Source organism: Brachyistius frenatus, unplaced genomic scaffold, assembly GCF_029030835.1.
Source record: "Brachyistius frenatus isolate BFR_SWC_R1_liver_20210118 unplaced genomic scaffold, ASM2903083v1 Contig_24, whole genome shotgun sequence".
NCBI lineage: Eukaryota > Metazoa > Chordata > Actinopteri > Embiotocidae > Brachyistius > Brachyistius frenatus.
In genome coordinates, this window is record NW_027210623.1 from 4430031 (window position 1) to 4448737 (window position 18707).

The following is an 18707-nucleotide window of genomic DNA, read 5'->3' on the forward strand; positions in this document are numbered from 1 at the left end:
CTTTTCGCTGAGAGGTCAAGAGCCCTGGGAAATAGAGGGAATAATCAGAAGTAAGGGCATGTCTTCATTATGTCCAAATGAGGTTGGGAGAGATTGGACAAATACGCCATGTGCGCATTCAGCACTTCATATTCATGACCCTATTAAAGTGGTCTGGAGTCATTTTCAGAGCAAATTTGATCAGATTTACTCAAGACGTTGACGCTGATGGGTGTTATTTGAGCTCGAACAAAATGAAAGCGATTGCAGAGATTAAATGTGCTCAAAAGTGACAGACACACAGTGATTGTCATGTACAACCAAGCCTGCGTGCCTGTGATTATTTATTGTGATTAGTGTTATGTAACTCGGAGTGTCTAAGTGGGAGGCAGATCTTCATTCGTGTGTGTGTGTGTGTGTGTGTGTGTGTGTGTGTGTGTGTGTGTGTGTGTGTGTGTGTGTGTGTGTGTGTGTGTGTGTGTGTGTGTGTGTGTGTGTGTGTGTGTGTGTGTGTGTGTGTGTGCGTGTGTGCGTGTGTGCGTGCGTGCGTGCGTGTGCGTGTGTGCATGGGTCACAGAGCCTCCAACCAACCTTGACTAACAAGCATATGTTAATTATGGAGGAGATCACAGGCAGGTTATCCAGCACTCTGCCACTAAAGAAGGAGTAAGATGCATTACTGGAGGGCATATCCGGGGCAGCGGGTGGGTATAACACCAACTCCAGCCTCCTACGTTACCCAGCATGCTCCTTTTCATTTGTTGCTCCTTTAAAAACGCCAACATCCCTTGCTTCAAAGTTTTTATTTCATTAATGATGCTCACTGTCCTGTAAACACATCGAGTGAAAGCACCTGGAGAATTTTCATATTACAACCCTCAGATTTTTATACTGTTGTTGTAAAATGTTAAAAGTTAATTGAAGCATGTTCCCAATTTATAGTAGTTCTTATTTCTATAGTTTTCCTGAGAGTTAGAATAACGATCTACTCCACAAAGTAGGCACATTTCAGTGTGAAGTAATCACTGAAATGGACGTTTGTCTTTTTTATGATATTAGCATTAAGATGAGCTATATTCATTCTGAACAGAGCTGAAACAAAAGTTGAACAAGTGTTTTACTGGGTGACAAGACAGACTAAAAAACATTTCTATGACACTGGAACAGTAGTAGATGAATTAAAAAGTCATTTGTATTGTTGTATTTGTATTGTTGAGGTCTTTATAGTGCCGTTTTCAAAATCTGTTTTGAAATCTGAAAGTTATTTTAGCATTAAATTGGTGGGAGGTCACAAGCCTGGGCTCCGCCTGACTTTTCTTACAGCTTCAGTCTTCACTGTGATTATAGTCTGGAAACCCTGTTCACATCAAGGTTTGTTCTACCACTCTGAAGGGATTTTTTGACATCTCTTTTTATCACTCCATAAATTAGATATAATGTTTGAAGAATAAAATGTTTGAAGAATAAAACGTAAAAAAATAAATAAATAAATTTAAAAAAATCAAACTACAAATGATACAAATCCATCTGGAAAAACCTTCAGCGTAAAACTGGAAAGTTTGTTGCATGGAAGTGCTACTGAAGTGGAGATTACTGGCTCAGAGTATGAAGGAAAACAAATTCTGAGAAAACGGCCTTTAAAGATCTTATGAAATATATTTATTTCAGATGGGTTTTTTTCCCCACTAGTCTGAAAGAAAACAAGTTATGGAAGCAAAATGACCCATAATCTCAAAATTGACCCGTGCATGGAAAAGCCGATGTTTTTCCCTGCAGCCTTACAGATGTGGAAATAAGACCCGTGTTATATAAAAAAAAAACTAGAACTATCTTTTAACGAGTCTTCAGCCGGCAGTAATCCTGAGTCACTACAATTGCTTCCTTTTGGTTTGCAGACTCCACCCCACCTTTCTCTACCCCCTATGGCTTCTTCCTGACTCCCCCTGCTCCTCCATCTCCCTCTCACTCTCACATACCCCTCTACCGTATACCCCCTACCTCCTACTCCACCCCCAGGTCTTGCCCCAGAGCACATTGATTTTGCTGTATACCTAATTACTGCTCATAATCTATTCATTTCACCACTGCCAAAGAGGGCAGCAGCTGTCACACAACACACCACCAGGGGACTGGTGGAGGGCTACTGGAGCTGGGACCCGGGGTGAGGGTGAGGATTCAAACTCAGAGGAAAGACGGCAGACATAACAATCGCTCCTCAGAAATCTCCATGCTGAACATGTTTTGCACAAAATTCTCCAAAAAATATTGTAAGATTTGATGTGTGATGGGAGATATTTTTTGTTTTGTTTTTGCAGCTCAGGGCTGCACTTCAAGTCTTCGATGCTCCCAGGCTGCTGCTGAGGAGAATTATATTATGCTGGTGGAGGTAGAGTGTGTTGTTTTGGCAGTTAGAGGCAAAAGGGCAAACACCTTTAGAGTTCATTCTTGATGAATGTGTTTATCGCAGTGAGACTGTTGAGACTTCGTGACTCGGCGCCAGCTGTGCTCTCTGCTGCTATTTATCCCTTCTCAGGTCAAGCACCTGACATTGTTGCTCAGTCTGATGCGCAGCTGTTCACATGTATATTGTCTAAAAATATACAAGAATAAAGAATTCAGTATGTACATTGATGAGGTGAAATCCTGCTAATCATTTGTTTCAAATTAGATGTTCAAGAGTCACAAAATACAAAGTCTGAGTTTTTAAGTCCAAGTCAGGTCTTAAGTCTACTGTACTTCCAACTCAATACATCTATTCCTTATGAATTTTATTCAATGTAATAACATAAAAGGCTTCATTGAAACCTCAACTGGTATCTTTCACCTTAATGTCCTACTCCAAATCAAAGTGGTAAAAAAAACATGTAGATGAATGATGAAAATAGAGAAGCTGTATAGTCTTCCAGAAACTGGAGGGAGTGTAAAACTGTAAGATTGTCTTTTTGCAATAATGTGATATAAAACTCCATAAATGGGAACATTATCGATACCATAACATATGACCATGGTAGCTAACTGATTATAAGTCAAGCAAATACCCCCAAACCTAGAAAATCCGCAATAACTCTGTTTTGCTCGACACAGAGAGAGAAGTCAAATTAAAAATGTTTCCCTGAAGAAGCAGCCCAGTTTCACCAAAGCGTGTAATACACCCGTCGGTGTACTAGGAGATACTGTGTCAGTACATCACGATTTGTCTGCCCTGTTGGCGTAAAGAAAGTACATGCATTTATGATCAGGGTCAAAGTCGGAGGTCGAGTGCAGATGGTGATAACGTCTGAGTTGGGAGGAGATTAGTGAAGATTAGGAGATTCAGTGTTCTCCTTCTCCCCCACCTGTTCATAAACTCTACATGTAACAAGTCCTCTCCCCTTATCAAAAAGCATTCTGGGAGAGATTCAAAACGATTAGAGGAGGAAAGGAAATATCTGGTTGGGGAAATGAGCAGCAAAAACGTTTCGAGCATTTACGTCCGTCAGCAGAGAGAAACTTGTGAAATTTCAAGGAGAACACGGCAAACAGCAACTTGCATGAGCTGCAATCTGTTCAACATGTTTTAGTTTTCCGTCCAATAATATTCGGATAAAAATAGCATCGATGTCTGCACCACTATTGTTTTCCAAATTTCTCTCCTTTGCTCTCTTACTTTCTCACACACTCTCTCTCCACCAAGTACTTTTGCCTTCTATATTAAATATTGATATGTAAAAAATGGTCCTACATCTACGCTTATATCTCCCCACAGGGGGAATCTTATTGGACTCACTTATTTTGTGTGCATTGTAGCTGCGTTATGAGTCATAAAGTGTTGTGAGTTGTGTTGCACCTGTCAGCCGAAACCAAATGTTTGGTCTGAATTTGAATCCCAGTACCTAAAAGGTGCCGCCGTATCATACGCAGTGTAAGACCTGTACTACTGAGCCTGCCGCTGCAAAGTCACAAGGCAACATGGCGATCATACCCAGAGAAATGCACCTCTCAGCCCGCCCAGGGGTAATCAGCATCTGTTTGTTTAATCTGCTTAATCTGCTGGTGAGCTCCACTGGGCGTGCCTAATTAGGAAAATTAATTTGTTAAGACATTAGCGTCGTTAGAGATGGCCAAATGAAGCTGCACTGTTTTATGCAAATGGGGCTGTGGATTTGGCTGGCTGTGTTACCTCAATTAGACCCTTCTTTGATATGTGCCTCTTTTTCTCTCATCCTGTGTCCCTTCTCTTTCCTCCCCTTTCATCTTTCCATTCTCCTCATTATCACTGTCAGATTTCGCTAATCATGAAATACTGCTATTGTATGACAGAGAAGATGGGGCACGGAGGAGGAGGAGGAGGAGGAGGAGGAGGAGGAGGAGGAGGGGGGAGGCTCTGAAACTGCTAATCATCACAAAAAAAAACAGTGGATGTGGTTTTTCATTTAGGGCATACACTCTGGAGCACCATCGCTGTTATGATCAACACTACCGGCACTGTGTGTGCGGTGGGTGTTTGTGTTTATGTGGCGGGGCAGGAGCATTTCTTCCAGTGTGTTGGTGGGGTAATTAGTCTCCCGAATGTTGCACCCCTCGCAAGCCTGTTTAAGGGTTAATGAGGCCCCAGCAGCGTCCCAGCATGGGCTGGGGGGTTATGTATGTGGGCTTGGGTTGGTACAGGCCTAGCTTCAATAAGAAACCACCCATAGGACTTCCCTTTGAAGTGTCAGAGGGTCCCCCCTTGTTCCGGGTGGCTCCTGTTTCATTTGTCTGAGTGGCAGCATAAAATATAGATGAGCTGCCAGACGACACAATCTGAGCACCCCCTCCACCTAAATACGCCTCCCTCCCTCCCACATCACTCCACCCTCACCCTTGACATTATTCACAGATTAACCAACGCCTCCCCGTCACCCGGTAATGACCTCGCTTTCTACCCCTGATCTAGCTTTGAAGGGTGACAATAAAATTTGACACCAAGCTTTATTTCTGGATTTTTTTTTTTTTTTTTTTTTTTCACCCTCACAATAACAATAAATTAACTTACTGCCGCAGAGGAGCAGTTCATGCTAACTTGTATATGAGATGCAGGAGGCACAGGCAAACTTTCTAATGTGTATTTGCTAGTTTTGCCCTGAGGTGGGGATTTTGTAATGAGTGGTAATGCAATAGAAATGCGAGTGATACTGCAGCCTTGGGGATTTGTCGCCGTGTCCTCCATTGTGGCCCGACTGTAGTTCATCTTTCTTGGTCCCTGCGGGATGTCCAATGGTCCATTTGAACCTCCTCTCCAGTGAAGAGCGCGTTTCCGTCAGCTGCGTCCTCAGACAATAAGGGCCCCGTTGTAAATTAAAACTGTGACAAACTGACCAAAGACTTGTTAAATTTACTAGCAATTATGTCACGAATTTTATCTGGATTCGAGGAATAATGTATTTTCTTTTTGTTTTGTATAGTATAACTCACACCCAGAACTAAACACTCAAACCTGCTCAGTCATCACAGTAGCAGAAAAATCTATAGAATTTGATGTAATCCTTATTTTCATACATTTGGAGCTTTTATACTGACATTTTCTGATTTTATGACATCACAAGTTGATTTTTTTTTAATTTTTTTTTTTTATTGTTTATTTGCTTGCCCTTTGTAACCCCGGCAAAAACTACTCTTTATGGTCCCAAGTTACAGGAAGCTATTAAGCAAATGTCTACATGACACACATACAACAGTAAATCATAATGCTCATTTGTTTTATTGGTTTAACTTTTAAAAAAAACATCATTAGTGGCTTTTTCTAACTTTTTGGTTTTGGAAATATGATGTACGACCAAGTATTACATTAAGATATGACCAGTAGTGGAAAGTAAGTATTTACTCCAGGAATGTACTAAAGTACAGTTTTCATGTAGCCTGTTTGAATATTTTACTTCCACTCCATCACATTTCAGAGGGAAATGTTGAACTTTCTACTCCACTACATTTATTTGACAGCTGTAATTACTTCTCAGATGAAGATTTGACGTAATGAATAATATGACAATCTTTTAAAATACAACACTGTTAAAGATGAAACCAGTGGTTTCCAACCTGGTTGTCCTCTGATGTCTTACAAACAGCAGTGTGTCGTCGGGGACACATTTCAGAGGTCTATGAGTTGTTCGCAGCTCCGGCAAACACAAATGTTTTCCTATAAACTTCTCACATGGTTTTATTTCAATAAAAAACTGAAAACAGATTTGTGGATCAGAACTCGGTTTTTTCTTCTTTTCTCTCCCAGTTATCAGCTGACGACCCCTCAGATTTATCTGCCGTCCCTGGATATAAAATTGGATATAAAGTAATTCAAACAAGCGCCACCTGCAGCAACTACAACAGTAAAATGCTGCGTACACGCTGATGCTTCACTATTCATAATCTAACGGTGTCATAAATAATAATATATCAGTCAGAGGGACCAAACCAGAACATTTACTTTAATATTTAGTGACATTTTGCTGCTATAATATTTCTTTACTTCTGCCTTAGTAGGATATTTACATCTGGACTTTTACTCGTAATGAAGTATTTTTAAACTGCTGTATTGGTACTTACACAGGCTCTATTTACTTCTTCCACCACTGGATATTAGTCTACACATTGAAATCCTTAATTTTCTTGGTCTCTTGCACATTTTTTTAGAAACAAGAAACTGCTTCTCAAAGTCAATTTAACTTTTAACGTTAAACCCTGAGAATATTACATTCAGGTTTCTGAAAGTTTGACGACAAGTGAAAACCATGAATCATTCACGTATTACACTCTAAATGAGGTCAACAGGTTGACCATATTACATAACCGAGAGTATATTTTACCTGCACATCACATCTTATGAGAAAACTTGGAATTTATGTGAATTTTACCAATTGAATTTTAGCTGTTCATATCATATTTTATCTCTTCAAAGTCTTAAAGTGGATTGTGGAGCAGTATTCATTCAGAGTCCCGTGACGTTAATGTTTTTACTTGTCTTTATTTCTGAAGCCTGCATCAATCAAGAGAAAAGTTAGAGAGGAGCATTAATATGATGACAAACTGCATTAGAGTCAGGAGGCAGCGCATTTCATTACAGACTACAGGGACCTCTAATTTCATTCCAGTCCACTTTGTGGAAACGACAAAATGTTATTACGTTCAGCGGGTGTATCAAACATTACATAGCTACTATTTATTTTCACTTTATTTGCTTAAGTAACACAGGGGCATCTGCAGGTAATTGTTTTAAGCTTGAGAGAGTCGTTGTTCATAATAAATCATCTTTTTCTCCTCGGCTCTCCCGGGAACTTTGACACCGGCCAACTTTAAATGGTTTCTTCGGAACGACTCCACTCTTCTCAAGTCACTTTGTAAAACTTTTCTCATCCCAATTATTTTTTTTTTTTGTTGCAGCAGGCTATTAGAGAAGCAGGGAGATTGCTTTGACCTCTGCCTTACTTCACATGTTTGCTTCAAAAGTGGAAATAGATAACTGAGTGGTCTGCCTGTCGACGAGCTCCATTCTAATTACTGGATGCATTCTTTATATGAAGCAGGAAAATTGTACTATACAAGATTAAAGGCATCATATAGATATTAGATATATAAATAAGCATCCTCAAGAAGCTGTGTTTCTTTTTGATGCTTTTTAAAGGCGTCAGGTAAATGTTATGTAGTCTGGCAATGAGAGCACATGATGAAATCAAACTGGAAAACTCTGCCTTTTGAGTTGTGTGTTTTCAGTGCAACAGAATCTAAATGAGTCTTGATAAAGGTGTGTTGTCTCTCTTTGACAAAATGCTTAAATAAAATAGAGATGGAATTGCTGCAGGAGCCAATTGAGCATCAATTACAAACAAGATAACAATTTTGCTGTGTAGCTTGAACTTTGAGGAGGGTATAAGAGCTGACAGGAGGGGCTGGAGATGAGAATGATAAAGAGGAGGAGGAGCAGAGGGGGCAATTTTAATCTTGAAATTATTATATCTGGACTACTGACTCTTCAAGGTTTATCAGATTGCTTTTCCTAATCATTGCACCGAGCGTATGTTTGATCTCCATGATGAACAGATGATTCGTTTTTCATGAAACCATTCAAGCACAACACGAGCCGTGGCGAGACGCTGTTGATTTAGCTGTTTGAGAGGCAGCGGGCCCCTCCATCTACCGCCCGAGCAGGAGCCCACATGGGAGTAGGGAGGGGTCAGGCAGGGTCAAGTCTATGGGTAATGATATATCACCTGCCATATATTTAAGGTTTTGCTAATTCTCCTCTCAATTATGACCGTTCCTCTGCCCTGCTGGCCCCGGAAGCAATGAGGCGACACAATCAATTTGCGTGGGGGTGTCCTTTTTTGGCAGGGAAATGACACCGTCCGGATGCTGCAAATCACAGCCGGCCAGTCCAGATGATCCCCCAGTGTTGACTTGCATACATGACTGACAGATAATGACGGAGGAAGGGCATCATGTGAAAACTCGCCAAAAGTGAGAAGTAAAAAAAAAAAAAAAAGCAGCCAAATATTTAATTTCAATACATATATGAATATATGTTTTTGTTTAAATCTGAGAGAAAATGTAAATCTTTTGACCGATCTGAAATATTGTGGGACGAGAAAAACACGTTTACAATGTCATTCAATACATTCCACTATTAATAATAACTAGTTTGTTTTGTTGTGGACTCGACAGCAAACCATTATATATTTAATATATACCACAGCATTTATATCCATTTATTGCTAGTTTTCTTTTTTATATGATATAAATTGAAAATTTGGGGGATTTTGGACTGTTGGCTGGTCAAAACAGGCTTTTTGAAGGCATCAACTTGGGCTTTCGGAAACTTTTCCAGGAGTTTTTGGAATACGTCGTCCACCAAACATTTAACCAAGAAAATAACCAGCAACTTGTTTTATATTTTGATGATTATAAAATCGACTCAGTGATATATTGGAGTTAAACATGGTTCGTTTTATAGGCTGTCGTTTATTATACTCAGAGGAACTCCAATGTAATTCAGTCCGCCATTAGACAGTTCTGAACAAACTCTGTGTTTTTGTTTTAATATCTATCATACAACACTTGAATGACATAAAGCAGCAGAAGTCTCTTCATATGAACTCCAGTAACATCTGTACGCAAAGCTCCAGCGCTCAACATCTCAGCATAACAGGATGACAGCTCATGTGAGCAGAGCGAGGAGGATGAAAAGAAGGTGAAATGGCTTATTTAACCAACAGAGAGCAAAGAAGTGCGGGGGGGTTCAGTTCTCCATCAGGAACTTTGTTCTGCCTGTTTAAAGTAGGAAGGAGACAGGAGGTCGTTTGCTGCAGATGCAGTGTGTCATTTAGTCCTGCGCTTATTTACACCTCATTGTCCTGTTTAAATCTCACATGCTTTGTTGCTGCTGCAGAAGTGGTATCTGATTTACACACTTCCAACTCCCATTTCTCAACGCTCTTTATGAAACATCTGGATTAATACAGTAGTCATGTACTTCCTCTTTGTCTCAGTAACTGATAGACATGGATTTCTTGTTTTCCAGTTTCTCATAAAATAGTGTGCAGTAGTTTGGAGCTCCAGATTTAATCTGACGATTATATTCTTTATTAATTGTTTGGCATATAAAATACCAGAAAGCAGTAAAAAAAAAAAAAAACAACTGGTAAAGCGTTCCTGACATCATATGATATCAATAACTGACTTGTTTTGTCTTACTAACAATTTTAAAAAATACATATTTACCATAAATTACACCTAAATTTACTTCAATGTAAAACTGAAAAAAGCAGTACATTTTCACAACTGAGAACCTGCAGCTATGAAATGTTTGTCATTTCAGTTTGAAATACAAAAAATATTTTAAAAAAAAAACAAACAAAAAAACAGTAAATCAATTATCAAGGCAGTTGTTGATTATTTTTCTTTCAAACGAATAATTAATTAATCATCAAATAGGTGCAGGCCTTGTGTAGTTCATGTGATCGATATGTGTTTAATCCCAATGATTAAGGCGGTATAACTCTGTGAAGCAGTGTTCAGTGATTTTTAGAGAATCTGTAAATGTGTATTTGATTTATATCAGGTCAATTACTTCATTTACTGAACGTCCAGCCGGATTCTGTTGAAGTTAACATGGAAACAACAGACTTTAGGTTCCTCATCTGACGTACTTTCTTGCTTTATTATTTCCTAAATATTTGAGTAAGTTTTGTAGAGTTCTGTGAATTCTGGTATTATTCTGGCATTGCACATCTTGCAGCTCAATATGTAGCTTTTGACTGAGAATCATGTGGCCTTTCAAATAGCTTTGACAGTAACTCTCTATGTGGATTATTTCACTAGAGGTTTACCAAACAGTAGAAAACAGTGTTTCCCTCTGTAGGTGAGCACTTGTGGAGTTGCCATTGATTGCATCATTGGAAAAGCTCTGACAAACATATAGGTTTTGTCAGTATTCGATGAGAAAGAACACAGAAATCTAGCAGAAATACATACAGTGACGTGAGGATTTATTTCCGCTGTGCCTCCAGCTGTCAGGTGGTTTTCTTTTGATGACAGTGATTTTATGATCCGGGTTTATGTGCAGCTTTTCATCTCTATATTGCTGCCACTGTAACTGCAAAAGTGAAACCGCTTTTCATATATGCAAGTGCAGCTTGTTTCATTGGATTAGAGACAAAAGTCTTGTTTTTTTTATGGGTTGTCATACATTGTCTAGACATTTGTGTTTTGGAGCATCAGCTCCAGCTCACATAAAATAAATGCAGTGTTGTTTCTGTTGTTTTTGTTGGGATGATAGCCTCATATTCAACAGCTTTTTTGGGGGGGAATATACAGTAAATAGTTTTTCCTTCTTTCTGTGAGTCGAGAGGCTCTCCGGCTTGTTGTTTTCATAGCAACTCTACCAGGATGAGAAAAAAACTAACAAGCACTTGTCAGTTCTCAGCCATCACTCTCTCTGACAAGCAACTCTTGTGGACTTGTCCTCTTATCTTCCCTCTCTCTCACCTTGCAGTCATCTGAGAGAGCACATTTCATTGCGTACATGTGTGTATACGTGTGTACACGTGTGTGCGTGTGTGCGTGTGCGTGTGCGTGTGCGTGTGTGTGCGTGCGTGCGTGCGTGTGTGTGTATGTATGTGTGTACGTACACGTACACGTACATGTTTTCCTGCATGCATGTGACTGTGTGTATATGTGTGTGCCTACATGTGTCAGAAACTCGACATGATCTTGTCTCCGGTGAAGGCCTTGGATCACCCGGCCCTGCTCACTGCAGACCTGACAGTGCAGCTGAACTAATCAATATCTCTCTGCAGTCAAAGGTGGGTTCTGCCACAAGGCCGCGGGGGTGCACTAATTGATGGAAACTCACCGCCGGCCAGCTCCATGCCCTGCGGCGCTGGAAGACGGCAAGCTAGGGCCTTCCACTGAAATGGAAGGGGAAATAGAGGAGAGAAAAGGCCGAGATCATAATCAGGAGGGAGAAAGCTGTTTGGACTTTTCTACTTTTGTCTGTTTATGCGAGCAGCTCAATGCAGTTTTACATATAGAGGACAGGCTGCTTGTCGGGTGACATATTTTACACTGTGGCAGTTTTTGGCTGACTTTCCTCGTCTTATTCTGAACAGCAGTGACATTCAGCATAACAACGGTCTTTTTGTATACAGGTAGTAAACCTGTGGTGGAATCTTATTCGTTTTACTTCTCCTTTGTTCAATGCTGTTTTATTTTTCAGTGAATTAATACAGTAGTTCACCTTGCCTCAAAGAACTATTATCGCCTTAAAGAGGATTTATACTATTTTAAATGTTTATGTTAAATGTCAGATTTCAGTCTCTTAAAAAGTAAAAAAAAAAAAAATCAAAAATTATTAACACTAATGTGATTTAATAATGGATTTACTAAGACTTACATTGTATGTTGGACGGTAAAAGTATTTTCAGAATTTCAAATAAGTGAATAATAATGAAAAAATAATACTTTGATGATTTATAGTGTCCTAAATAATCGATTATAACTAGTTAATTAACATATGTAGCCTTCTTGTTGTGAAAATGACCTGAACTATGTGTGATAAAACTTGTGTCAACCTTCTGTTCAGATGTTAAGAAAGTGTCCCCTCAATTGTTCAGGTGATTTTGTATCCATGTAAATTACCATATGTAAAAAAATAGACCACTCAGTCAAGAGGAAAAGAAGCCGAGAGCGTCCCATAAGAAATAAAAGATAATTTGAGAGAATGCCCAGTGACTTGTTCCTTGTTAAGAATATATTGTTATGGTGCAGACTAAGCACACCATGATAATTAGCATCAATAATTGAGTAAGGGGAAATGGTGGAAAGAGCTGCATTCAGTGCCCGCTAAATGTGCCTGAGAGATGCTGAGATGGACAGTCTGGCTAGCTGGCTAATTTGGCTCCTTTTTATGTTGCAGTGAAGATTATCGTTATGTTTCCACCCGCTTAGCTTTGGCTCTTATGAAACCTGGAAAGAGGACGCGTAGTTTTTCCTGTCATTGCTATTTATCAGTTGTTTGGTGGTGCGTATCGATCCCAAAGAGCATCACAACAGTATCAAGTGAAATGCTTGAAATGCGTGCCTCATCCTGTTGAGCATGCTAAACTCATTCATGAATAAGAGCCTTTGATTAAAAAAAAGAACATTAATACAAAGTTTTAATTAGAATATGCATTAATAGACATCATATTGTGGGAGAGTTGAGACTGTTATAAATGAGCTTTATCTTGTGGTGTAAACACTGCAAATATAAATCCAATATTATTATTACAATTACATCAGGATCAAGAGAAAGTTGCCTCTCTTTTACTTCTGTGTTGTGCTGTGTTTATTATGCTGACGATTACCTTTCTAGAAATCTTGAAACTGAGATAACCTTAATGCAGAGCTAGCTGGAGGGGAGTTGTTGGCAAGAGCTCTTGCTCCTTTCTTTGGAAGGCGAAGCTCGCCTCTGAAATAGGCCACAGATCCGTTGCAGTCCAATCATGACCATGAATAATGTGTTGAGCAAACAAACTGCTGTCAGAGGGGAAAACCAACCTTGAAACTTCACTGCCTTATTGAACTCTAGCAATCTGACAAACGTGCTTTGCTGCAGTTTGTAGAAATGCGTGGAACAATCTGGTTATTATGACTAAATTGGATTCATATTTATTTATATTTTGCTCATATTGAATCACCAACAAGCACTTTACACAAGGTATTTATGGATTTCCACATGGGTCTTCAACAACACACAAGCTGTAACAACAAATTGCGAGGCAGCTGTAATGCAGCCTGCGTCTAAAGGGCCGATGAGTCTTCCACAACAAAGAAAGTTCAGAGTCAGTATTGACTGAAAACGATGGGAAGACCCCGCGGGAATAAGGTGCACTTTCCAAAATGTAAATCAGGTCTTCCCCGAGACTCGCAGGCCTCTCCCTCCCCTGTTGCTCAGAAAGCTTTGCCATTCACCTTTAAACAGCAGAACAATAATCAATGGAGCATTATTAATGCTGAAATCATTCATGTGCTCTCCTGTGGTACCCTGCTGAGTTTAAAGCCACTGAAGTCATGTGGCTCATACAGTGGATTGCAGTGTATGCATTAAAACAATTTTTTTTTTAAATACTTGCACATACTGACCTGGGATCTATTTATATTTATCCAAAAATAGTATACTTTTTTTTTTTTTTTTTTAAACAATTGTGTAACCCTGAACTAAATCCTGGAAATTTATTATTTTTAATCAAGCAGAGATCTTCCTGTTCACACAGATCATTGCTCTGATCCTCCTGAGGCCTTTGATAGTATCATCTATAGTTACACCTCTCTTAATCCCTGAGGTTTCTGGGCACTGCTATCAAGACTTTCAGTTTTGAGACAGAAAAGAATCATGTATGTGTGCTTCAATCTTTAATAAGCCATGTTTCCTTACCGTGTTACACACAAGCCCTTCCTCCATCCCTCAAAGATCCTGCTGTGAATTTTTCATAAAGCACGTCTCTTGTTCATGAGCTGTCTCTAACACACAGAGGCCCGACGCTTCCATGTCCAGCCCGGCGTATTTATATGACGTTAGGAGAGCGCGAGCGGAGCGGCAGTGCTCGGCGGGAGGAAGAAGAAGGAGCGAGCGCTCTCCTTCATTATAGAGCCGGATATAAATCAAACTAATTATGGAGCCACTACAGTATCGAACCCATGAAGGGGAAATGAAATGATCAGAGGCAAGTCGCAGCTCAACAGAGAGCGAGTTAATGAAAATATTAATTACCTGATGATATACTGGAAGCTGGAGCGCCCCACCCACCTCTGTCCCTCTCCCTCTCAACCCCCCTCCCCTCCCCCCCTACCACAGAGAGCATTTGTTTTAATTGAGTAATAATAAGACTGTTACATTTGGCTGAGTCACTTGATTTGAGTGGGTAATTGACCAATAAAGGCCCATGATGGGCAATTATAAATCCAATGTACTACTAATTACTTAGCAACTCTTAAGTGTCTAACTAACACAGACAACATTACACTTGTGTGCAGATGGTTATTTTAAAAAGTCATAAAATAAAAGCCAAGTGAGATCACGGAGTGAGTTTGATCCACATGACGCATCGTAAATGAGTCTCCTCCGTAACTCTCTTCCTCCCTGTCACACACATATACACCTGCAGCCTAACATTATGGTGTAATATTCTATTAATATCAGGTTTTGGTCTCGTGATCGATTTCCTCTGTGTTTTCACTCTGAATTATTCAGTGGTACACTTTATCTCCTCACCTTCCCCTCTCACCAGACTGCCCCCCCCCCACTTTCTCCCCCCCTCTCTTCCCCCCAGCCTGCTATGCCGTTTGTCACATTGGTCAATAAGTGGGTGATATTTGGATCCTGACTGCGTGGGACAGGGTTACTTGTAGGGTGTTGATGGGAGGGTGGGGGGACCCAGACAGATAATATTGCACAACAGTCAATCACAGTAATTAGAGGAGGTATCAACAGCAGTCTGGTCTACTGAGGTTTGAGGTAAAGGATGTGTTGAAGTTCAAGCTATTCTTAGGCTCGGTTCATTTATCCCCCTGAATGAATGAATGACCTCTTCTGTCGACTTGAGCTGAGGCATTTTTGAACATGTTAATTAATTTACGTTTGATTAAAATCTCTTTGGAAATGTTGAAAATCAACTCAAACTGACGGACTTATTGATGTTCAGTTGTGCCATTTGTTTTGTTGTCACTGTGAAATTTCTGCAACTTAAAACATTTTATTTTTTTTGCAATTTCTTATGCCTATATTTGAACAGGCAGAGCATTTGGTTTAATGTTGTCTTCCAAAAGTTTTGGGGTTTCTGGCCATCTTTAAACAAAGTTACTTGCAGCACCTTGTCACAGTTTGGATTCAACTACAAATTATCACGACTTATATCAATAGAGTTCTGCTTCCGATTGTTTGATTTGAGTGATTTTACAATTTTCCAGTGATTTGCAAGAAAAAAAAATCAAAGATTAGATGAGAAATTTAACAAAAAATGTTATTTCTTTTTCTTTTCTTTTTTTTTTCTTTTTGTTGATCATTTTGTGACCTCTCAGGGTGACCCATTCCTCAGATTGATAATAATCGGTTTAATGTTAAAACATACTACATGGAGGCCACATGTGTAAATGGTTAACAAAGAGGCAAATAAAGAGTTTTGTTTGCTGATTTATTGAGTCATTATGTTTTATTAGTTTATTTACGACGTACAATGTTCAATTATAAAAAGGAAAATAACAAATGTAACACTGTAACTTTGACCCCCTGCACAACTATTTTGTGCTCTAAACAATCTCTATAAAGTTCCAAACTAGCCTCTATAAATGTGTACTAAACTTCCTCCGTTGTTCATGGCCAGATGTAGAGAAGGAATCCCAAAAGTACTATAACGTAACACAGAGATGGGTCGATAAAAGGACCGTACATTGTTTTAGCTTTTGCTTTTTGCTTGAGTGAAATAAAATGAGATATTTAGACACAGAAGCTGGTGGCTAATCCCAAACAAAGTACGACACCTAAATTTTACAAATCTGTTTTTATCACTTTCCAAGGTGAAGGTTTGGAGGACAAACTGATAGTTCCCATTTTTAATTCACTAGATAATTACATCCTATTAATTAATAAACTGGCATGTAATTACTGAAATGACACCAAAACTCTGAAACTCTTGCACAGATGCATCAATGTGACCACTGCTTATAACTCAAGCATAATTAGTCATCTCCATTTATCTGGCTGGATGAGGTGATGCATTCAGTCCACTACCTGTCTGACTCACAGACAGAGAGAGTGAGTGAATTTTACATAGTTTGTGGCTTCCCTCCATTCAGAGTGACAGGCTAATCAGGACTTTGTCAAAGTCGACTCCGGCTCCACCTGTCAAAGCTGTCAGCCTTCTGAGGAGCCGACGAGGTCCCGCGAGTAATAAACCGCAGAGCTGATTTCACACCGTGCGACCTGCAAGGTGTGAAGTCGGGACGCTGAGGACATAATAGTCAATGTCAGAACATGTGGTATTGATAAAAGGTGTCAGAAACGGCTGGAATTTACATGGGATCCTCGAGGCAGTCAGCGGGCGTCTCTCGGGCCTTGATCATGATCGTTACACAATGTATGGTGTGATAGTGACGTGAGGCAGCAGCAGGTGTGTTGGCTAGAGTAGAGACGGTCGTGATAAGTGGGAAGTTACAGGATCTCCATGAGGTGTGTCAAACTTTTACCTGCTTGCGTTTGTTCTGTTAAACTCCTCTAAAGCTGATCTTCATGCCACATCACTGATATATCTTTTTAACAGGGATACTCAATGGTGCAGCACGTGTCAACTCTGTTGTGTGTTGTCTGGTCGAGTGGTGACGCCCGGGTTGAGGTGCTGATCTTACAGCTGTGTCGTGAGTCGGATATTTCAGTAAGGGGATCCAGAGGATGATATTCCAGTCTTGAGTAACAAGAGGCTAATAAGATCACAGAAAGATGATCAATGGCCAGTAAGCTGAGCTCTCTTTTTGTCCTGCCTCCGTCTCTCTGAAACACTTCCTCTTTGTACATGTCACAGAGGCATTTGGGGGGAAATGTGGATGTTTTTTTGTTTTTTTTAATTGTGGTCAAATTCATGCAGGAAAAACAACATTTGTTATTGAAGGTGTGTGAGCACATTGTTTTGCACGTGTGTCTTTAAGAGGACCAAACGAACATTGATAACCCTAGAAAACCTCCATGAACGTGAAGACATTTCATCTGAAGTTCATTCAGTTATTTTGAGGTTAGGTCACATGGTCTAGTGGGCAGGAACTTGGCACTCAGCCCTATGAGGTTCTAAGATGAACAACCAAAGTGATTAGTCAATTAATCAATTAGTTACCCAACAGAAAACAACCAGTTTTATAACTGATTAAGCAACTGTGTTATTTTTCAAGCAAACTGCCAGAGTTATATTTGTTGCTAATGTGAGGATTTTCTATTTGTTTTATATTGTTGTAAGTGACTATTTAGAACTGTTTATGTCATCTGTGGTTTGGGGATTTGAGCTACTTGCGGCTGACATTTAATAGACCAAGTAAAATGTCATTAATCAAGAAAAGAATCAATTATGAAAATTAGTTGCAGCCCTAATCAGATTAATAGTGTCAATTTATTAAAAATTTAAGGGACTAATGTTTAGGCTTTGCATGGTAACTGTAGAGTTATAGTTTGTTTTCGACAGAAGATGAAGATGAGAGTTTATGTTTTATTAGATTTCAGGCTTCATGATTTCTCGCTCAGGACTTTATGAAATATGAACAAAACAATTCTTTGCAACTTTGTCGTAAAAAAATCATGATGTTTTTTTCTTATTCAGTATTAATTTGGTCACGAAGCATCAGCTAAGGTGCAGTGGTTATTTGTTTGTTTTTAATGCAGGGAGTAAAAAGAAAAATGTGGATTTCTTTTTTTTTTTTTCCTGTCATGGGAGACAAAAAAATCAAATTGCGATCAATCATCCAATTAGACCTCTGTCCTCTTGCTAAATGAGCCATGGGACTGTGAAGTGGGTCAGCCCAGAGGAGTCTGGATCTTCAGAGAGAAGGAGAGCAGGGAAGAGACCGTCTGAGGATATACTGCTGCTGTTGAACTATTTGCATTGTCACTGACATTCAAGAGGATACCTGTTCAGCCAATAAAGAGTGTGTGTGTGTGTGTGTGTGTGTGTGTGTGTGTGTGTGTGTGTGTGTGTGTGTGTGTGTGTGTGTGTGTGTGTGTGTGTGTGTGTGTGTGTGTGTGTGTGTGTGTGTGTGTGTGTGTGTGTGTGTGTGTGTGTGTGTGTGTGTGTGTGTGAGAGAACGAGAACGAGAACGAGAGAGACTGCATCAACATTTGTTCCCCTGCATGCTTCCCAGCTCGAGTTCAGCAAATGAGTTGAACCAGCCTTCCTGGGCAGTCTTTCCTCTCTACCCCAACCTCTAACAACTCATGAAATATTTAACGGGCCTCACAGTAATCTCTCTCTCTCTCTCTCTCTCTCTCTCTCTCTCTCTCTCTCTCTCTCTCTCTCTCTCTCACTCTCTCCCTCACGCTCGCTCTCTCTCTCTCGCGCTCTCACACACACACACACACACACACACTCACGCATATTTTTATTTCTGGCATTCTGGCTGATGTTCACCCGATGAAAACATAAATGTCTGTATAAGTCCTGCTATATTTTAAGAGTGCAAGTGATATCTGTCCCTCCACTACCCCACCC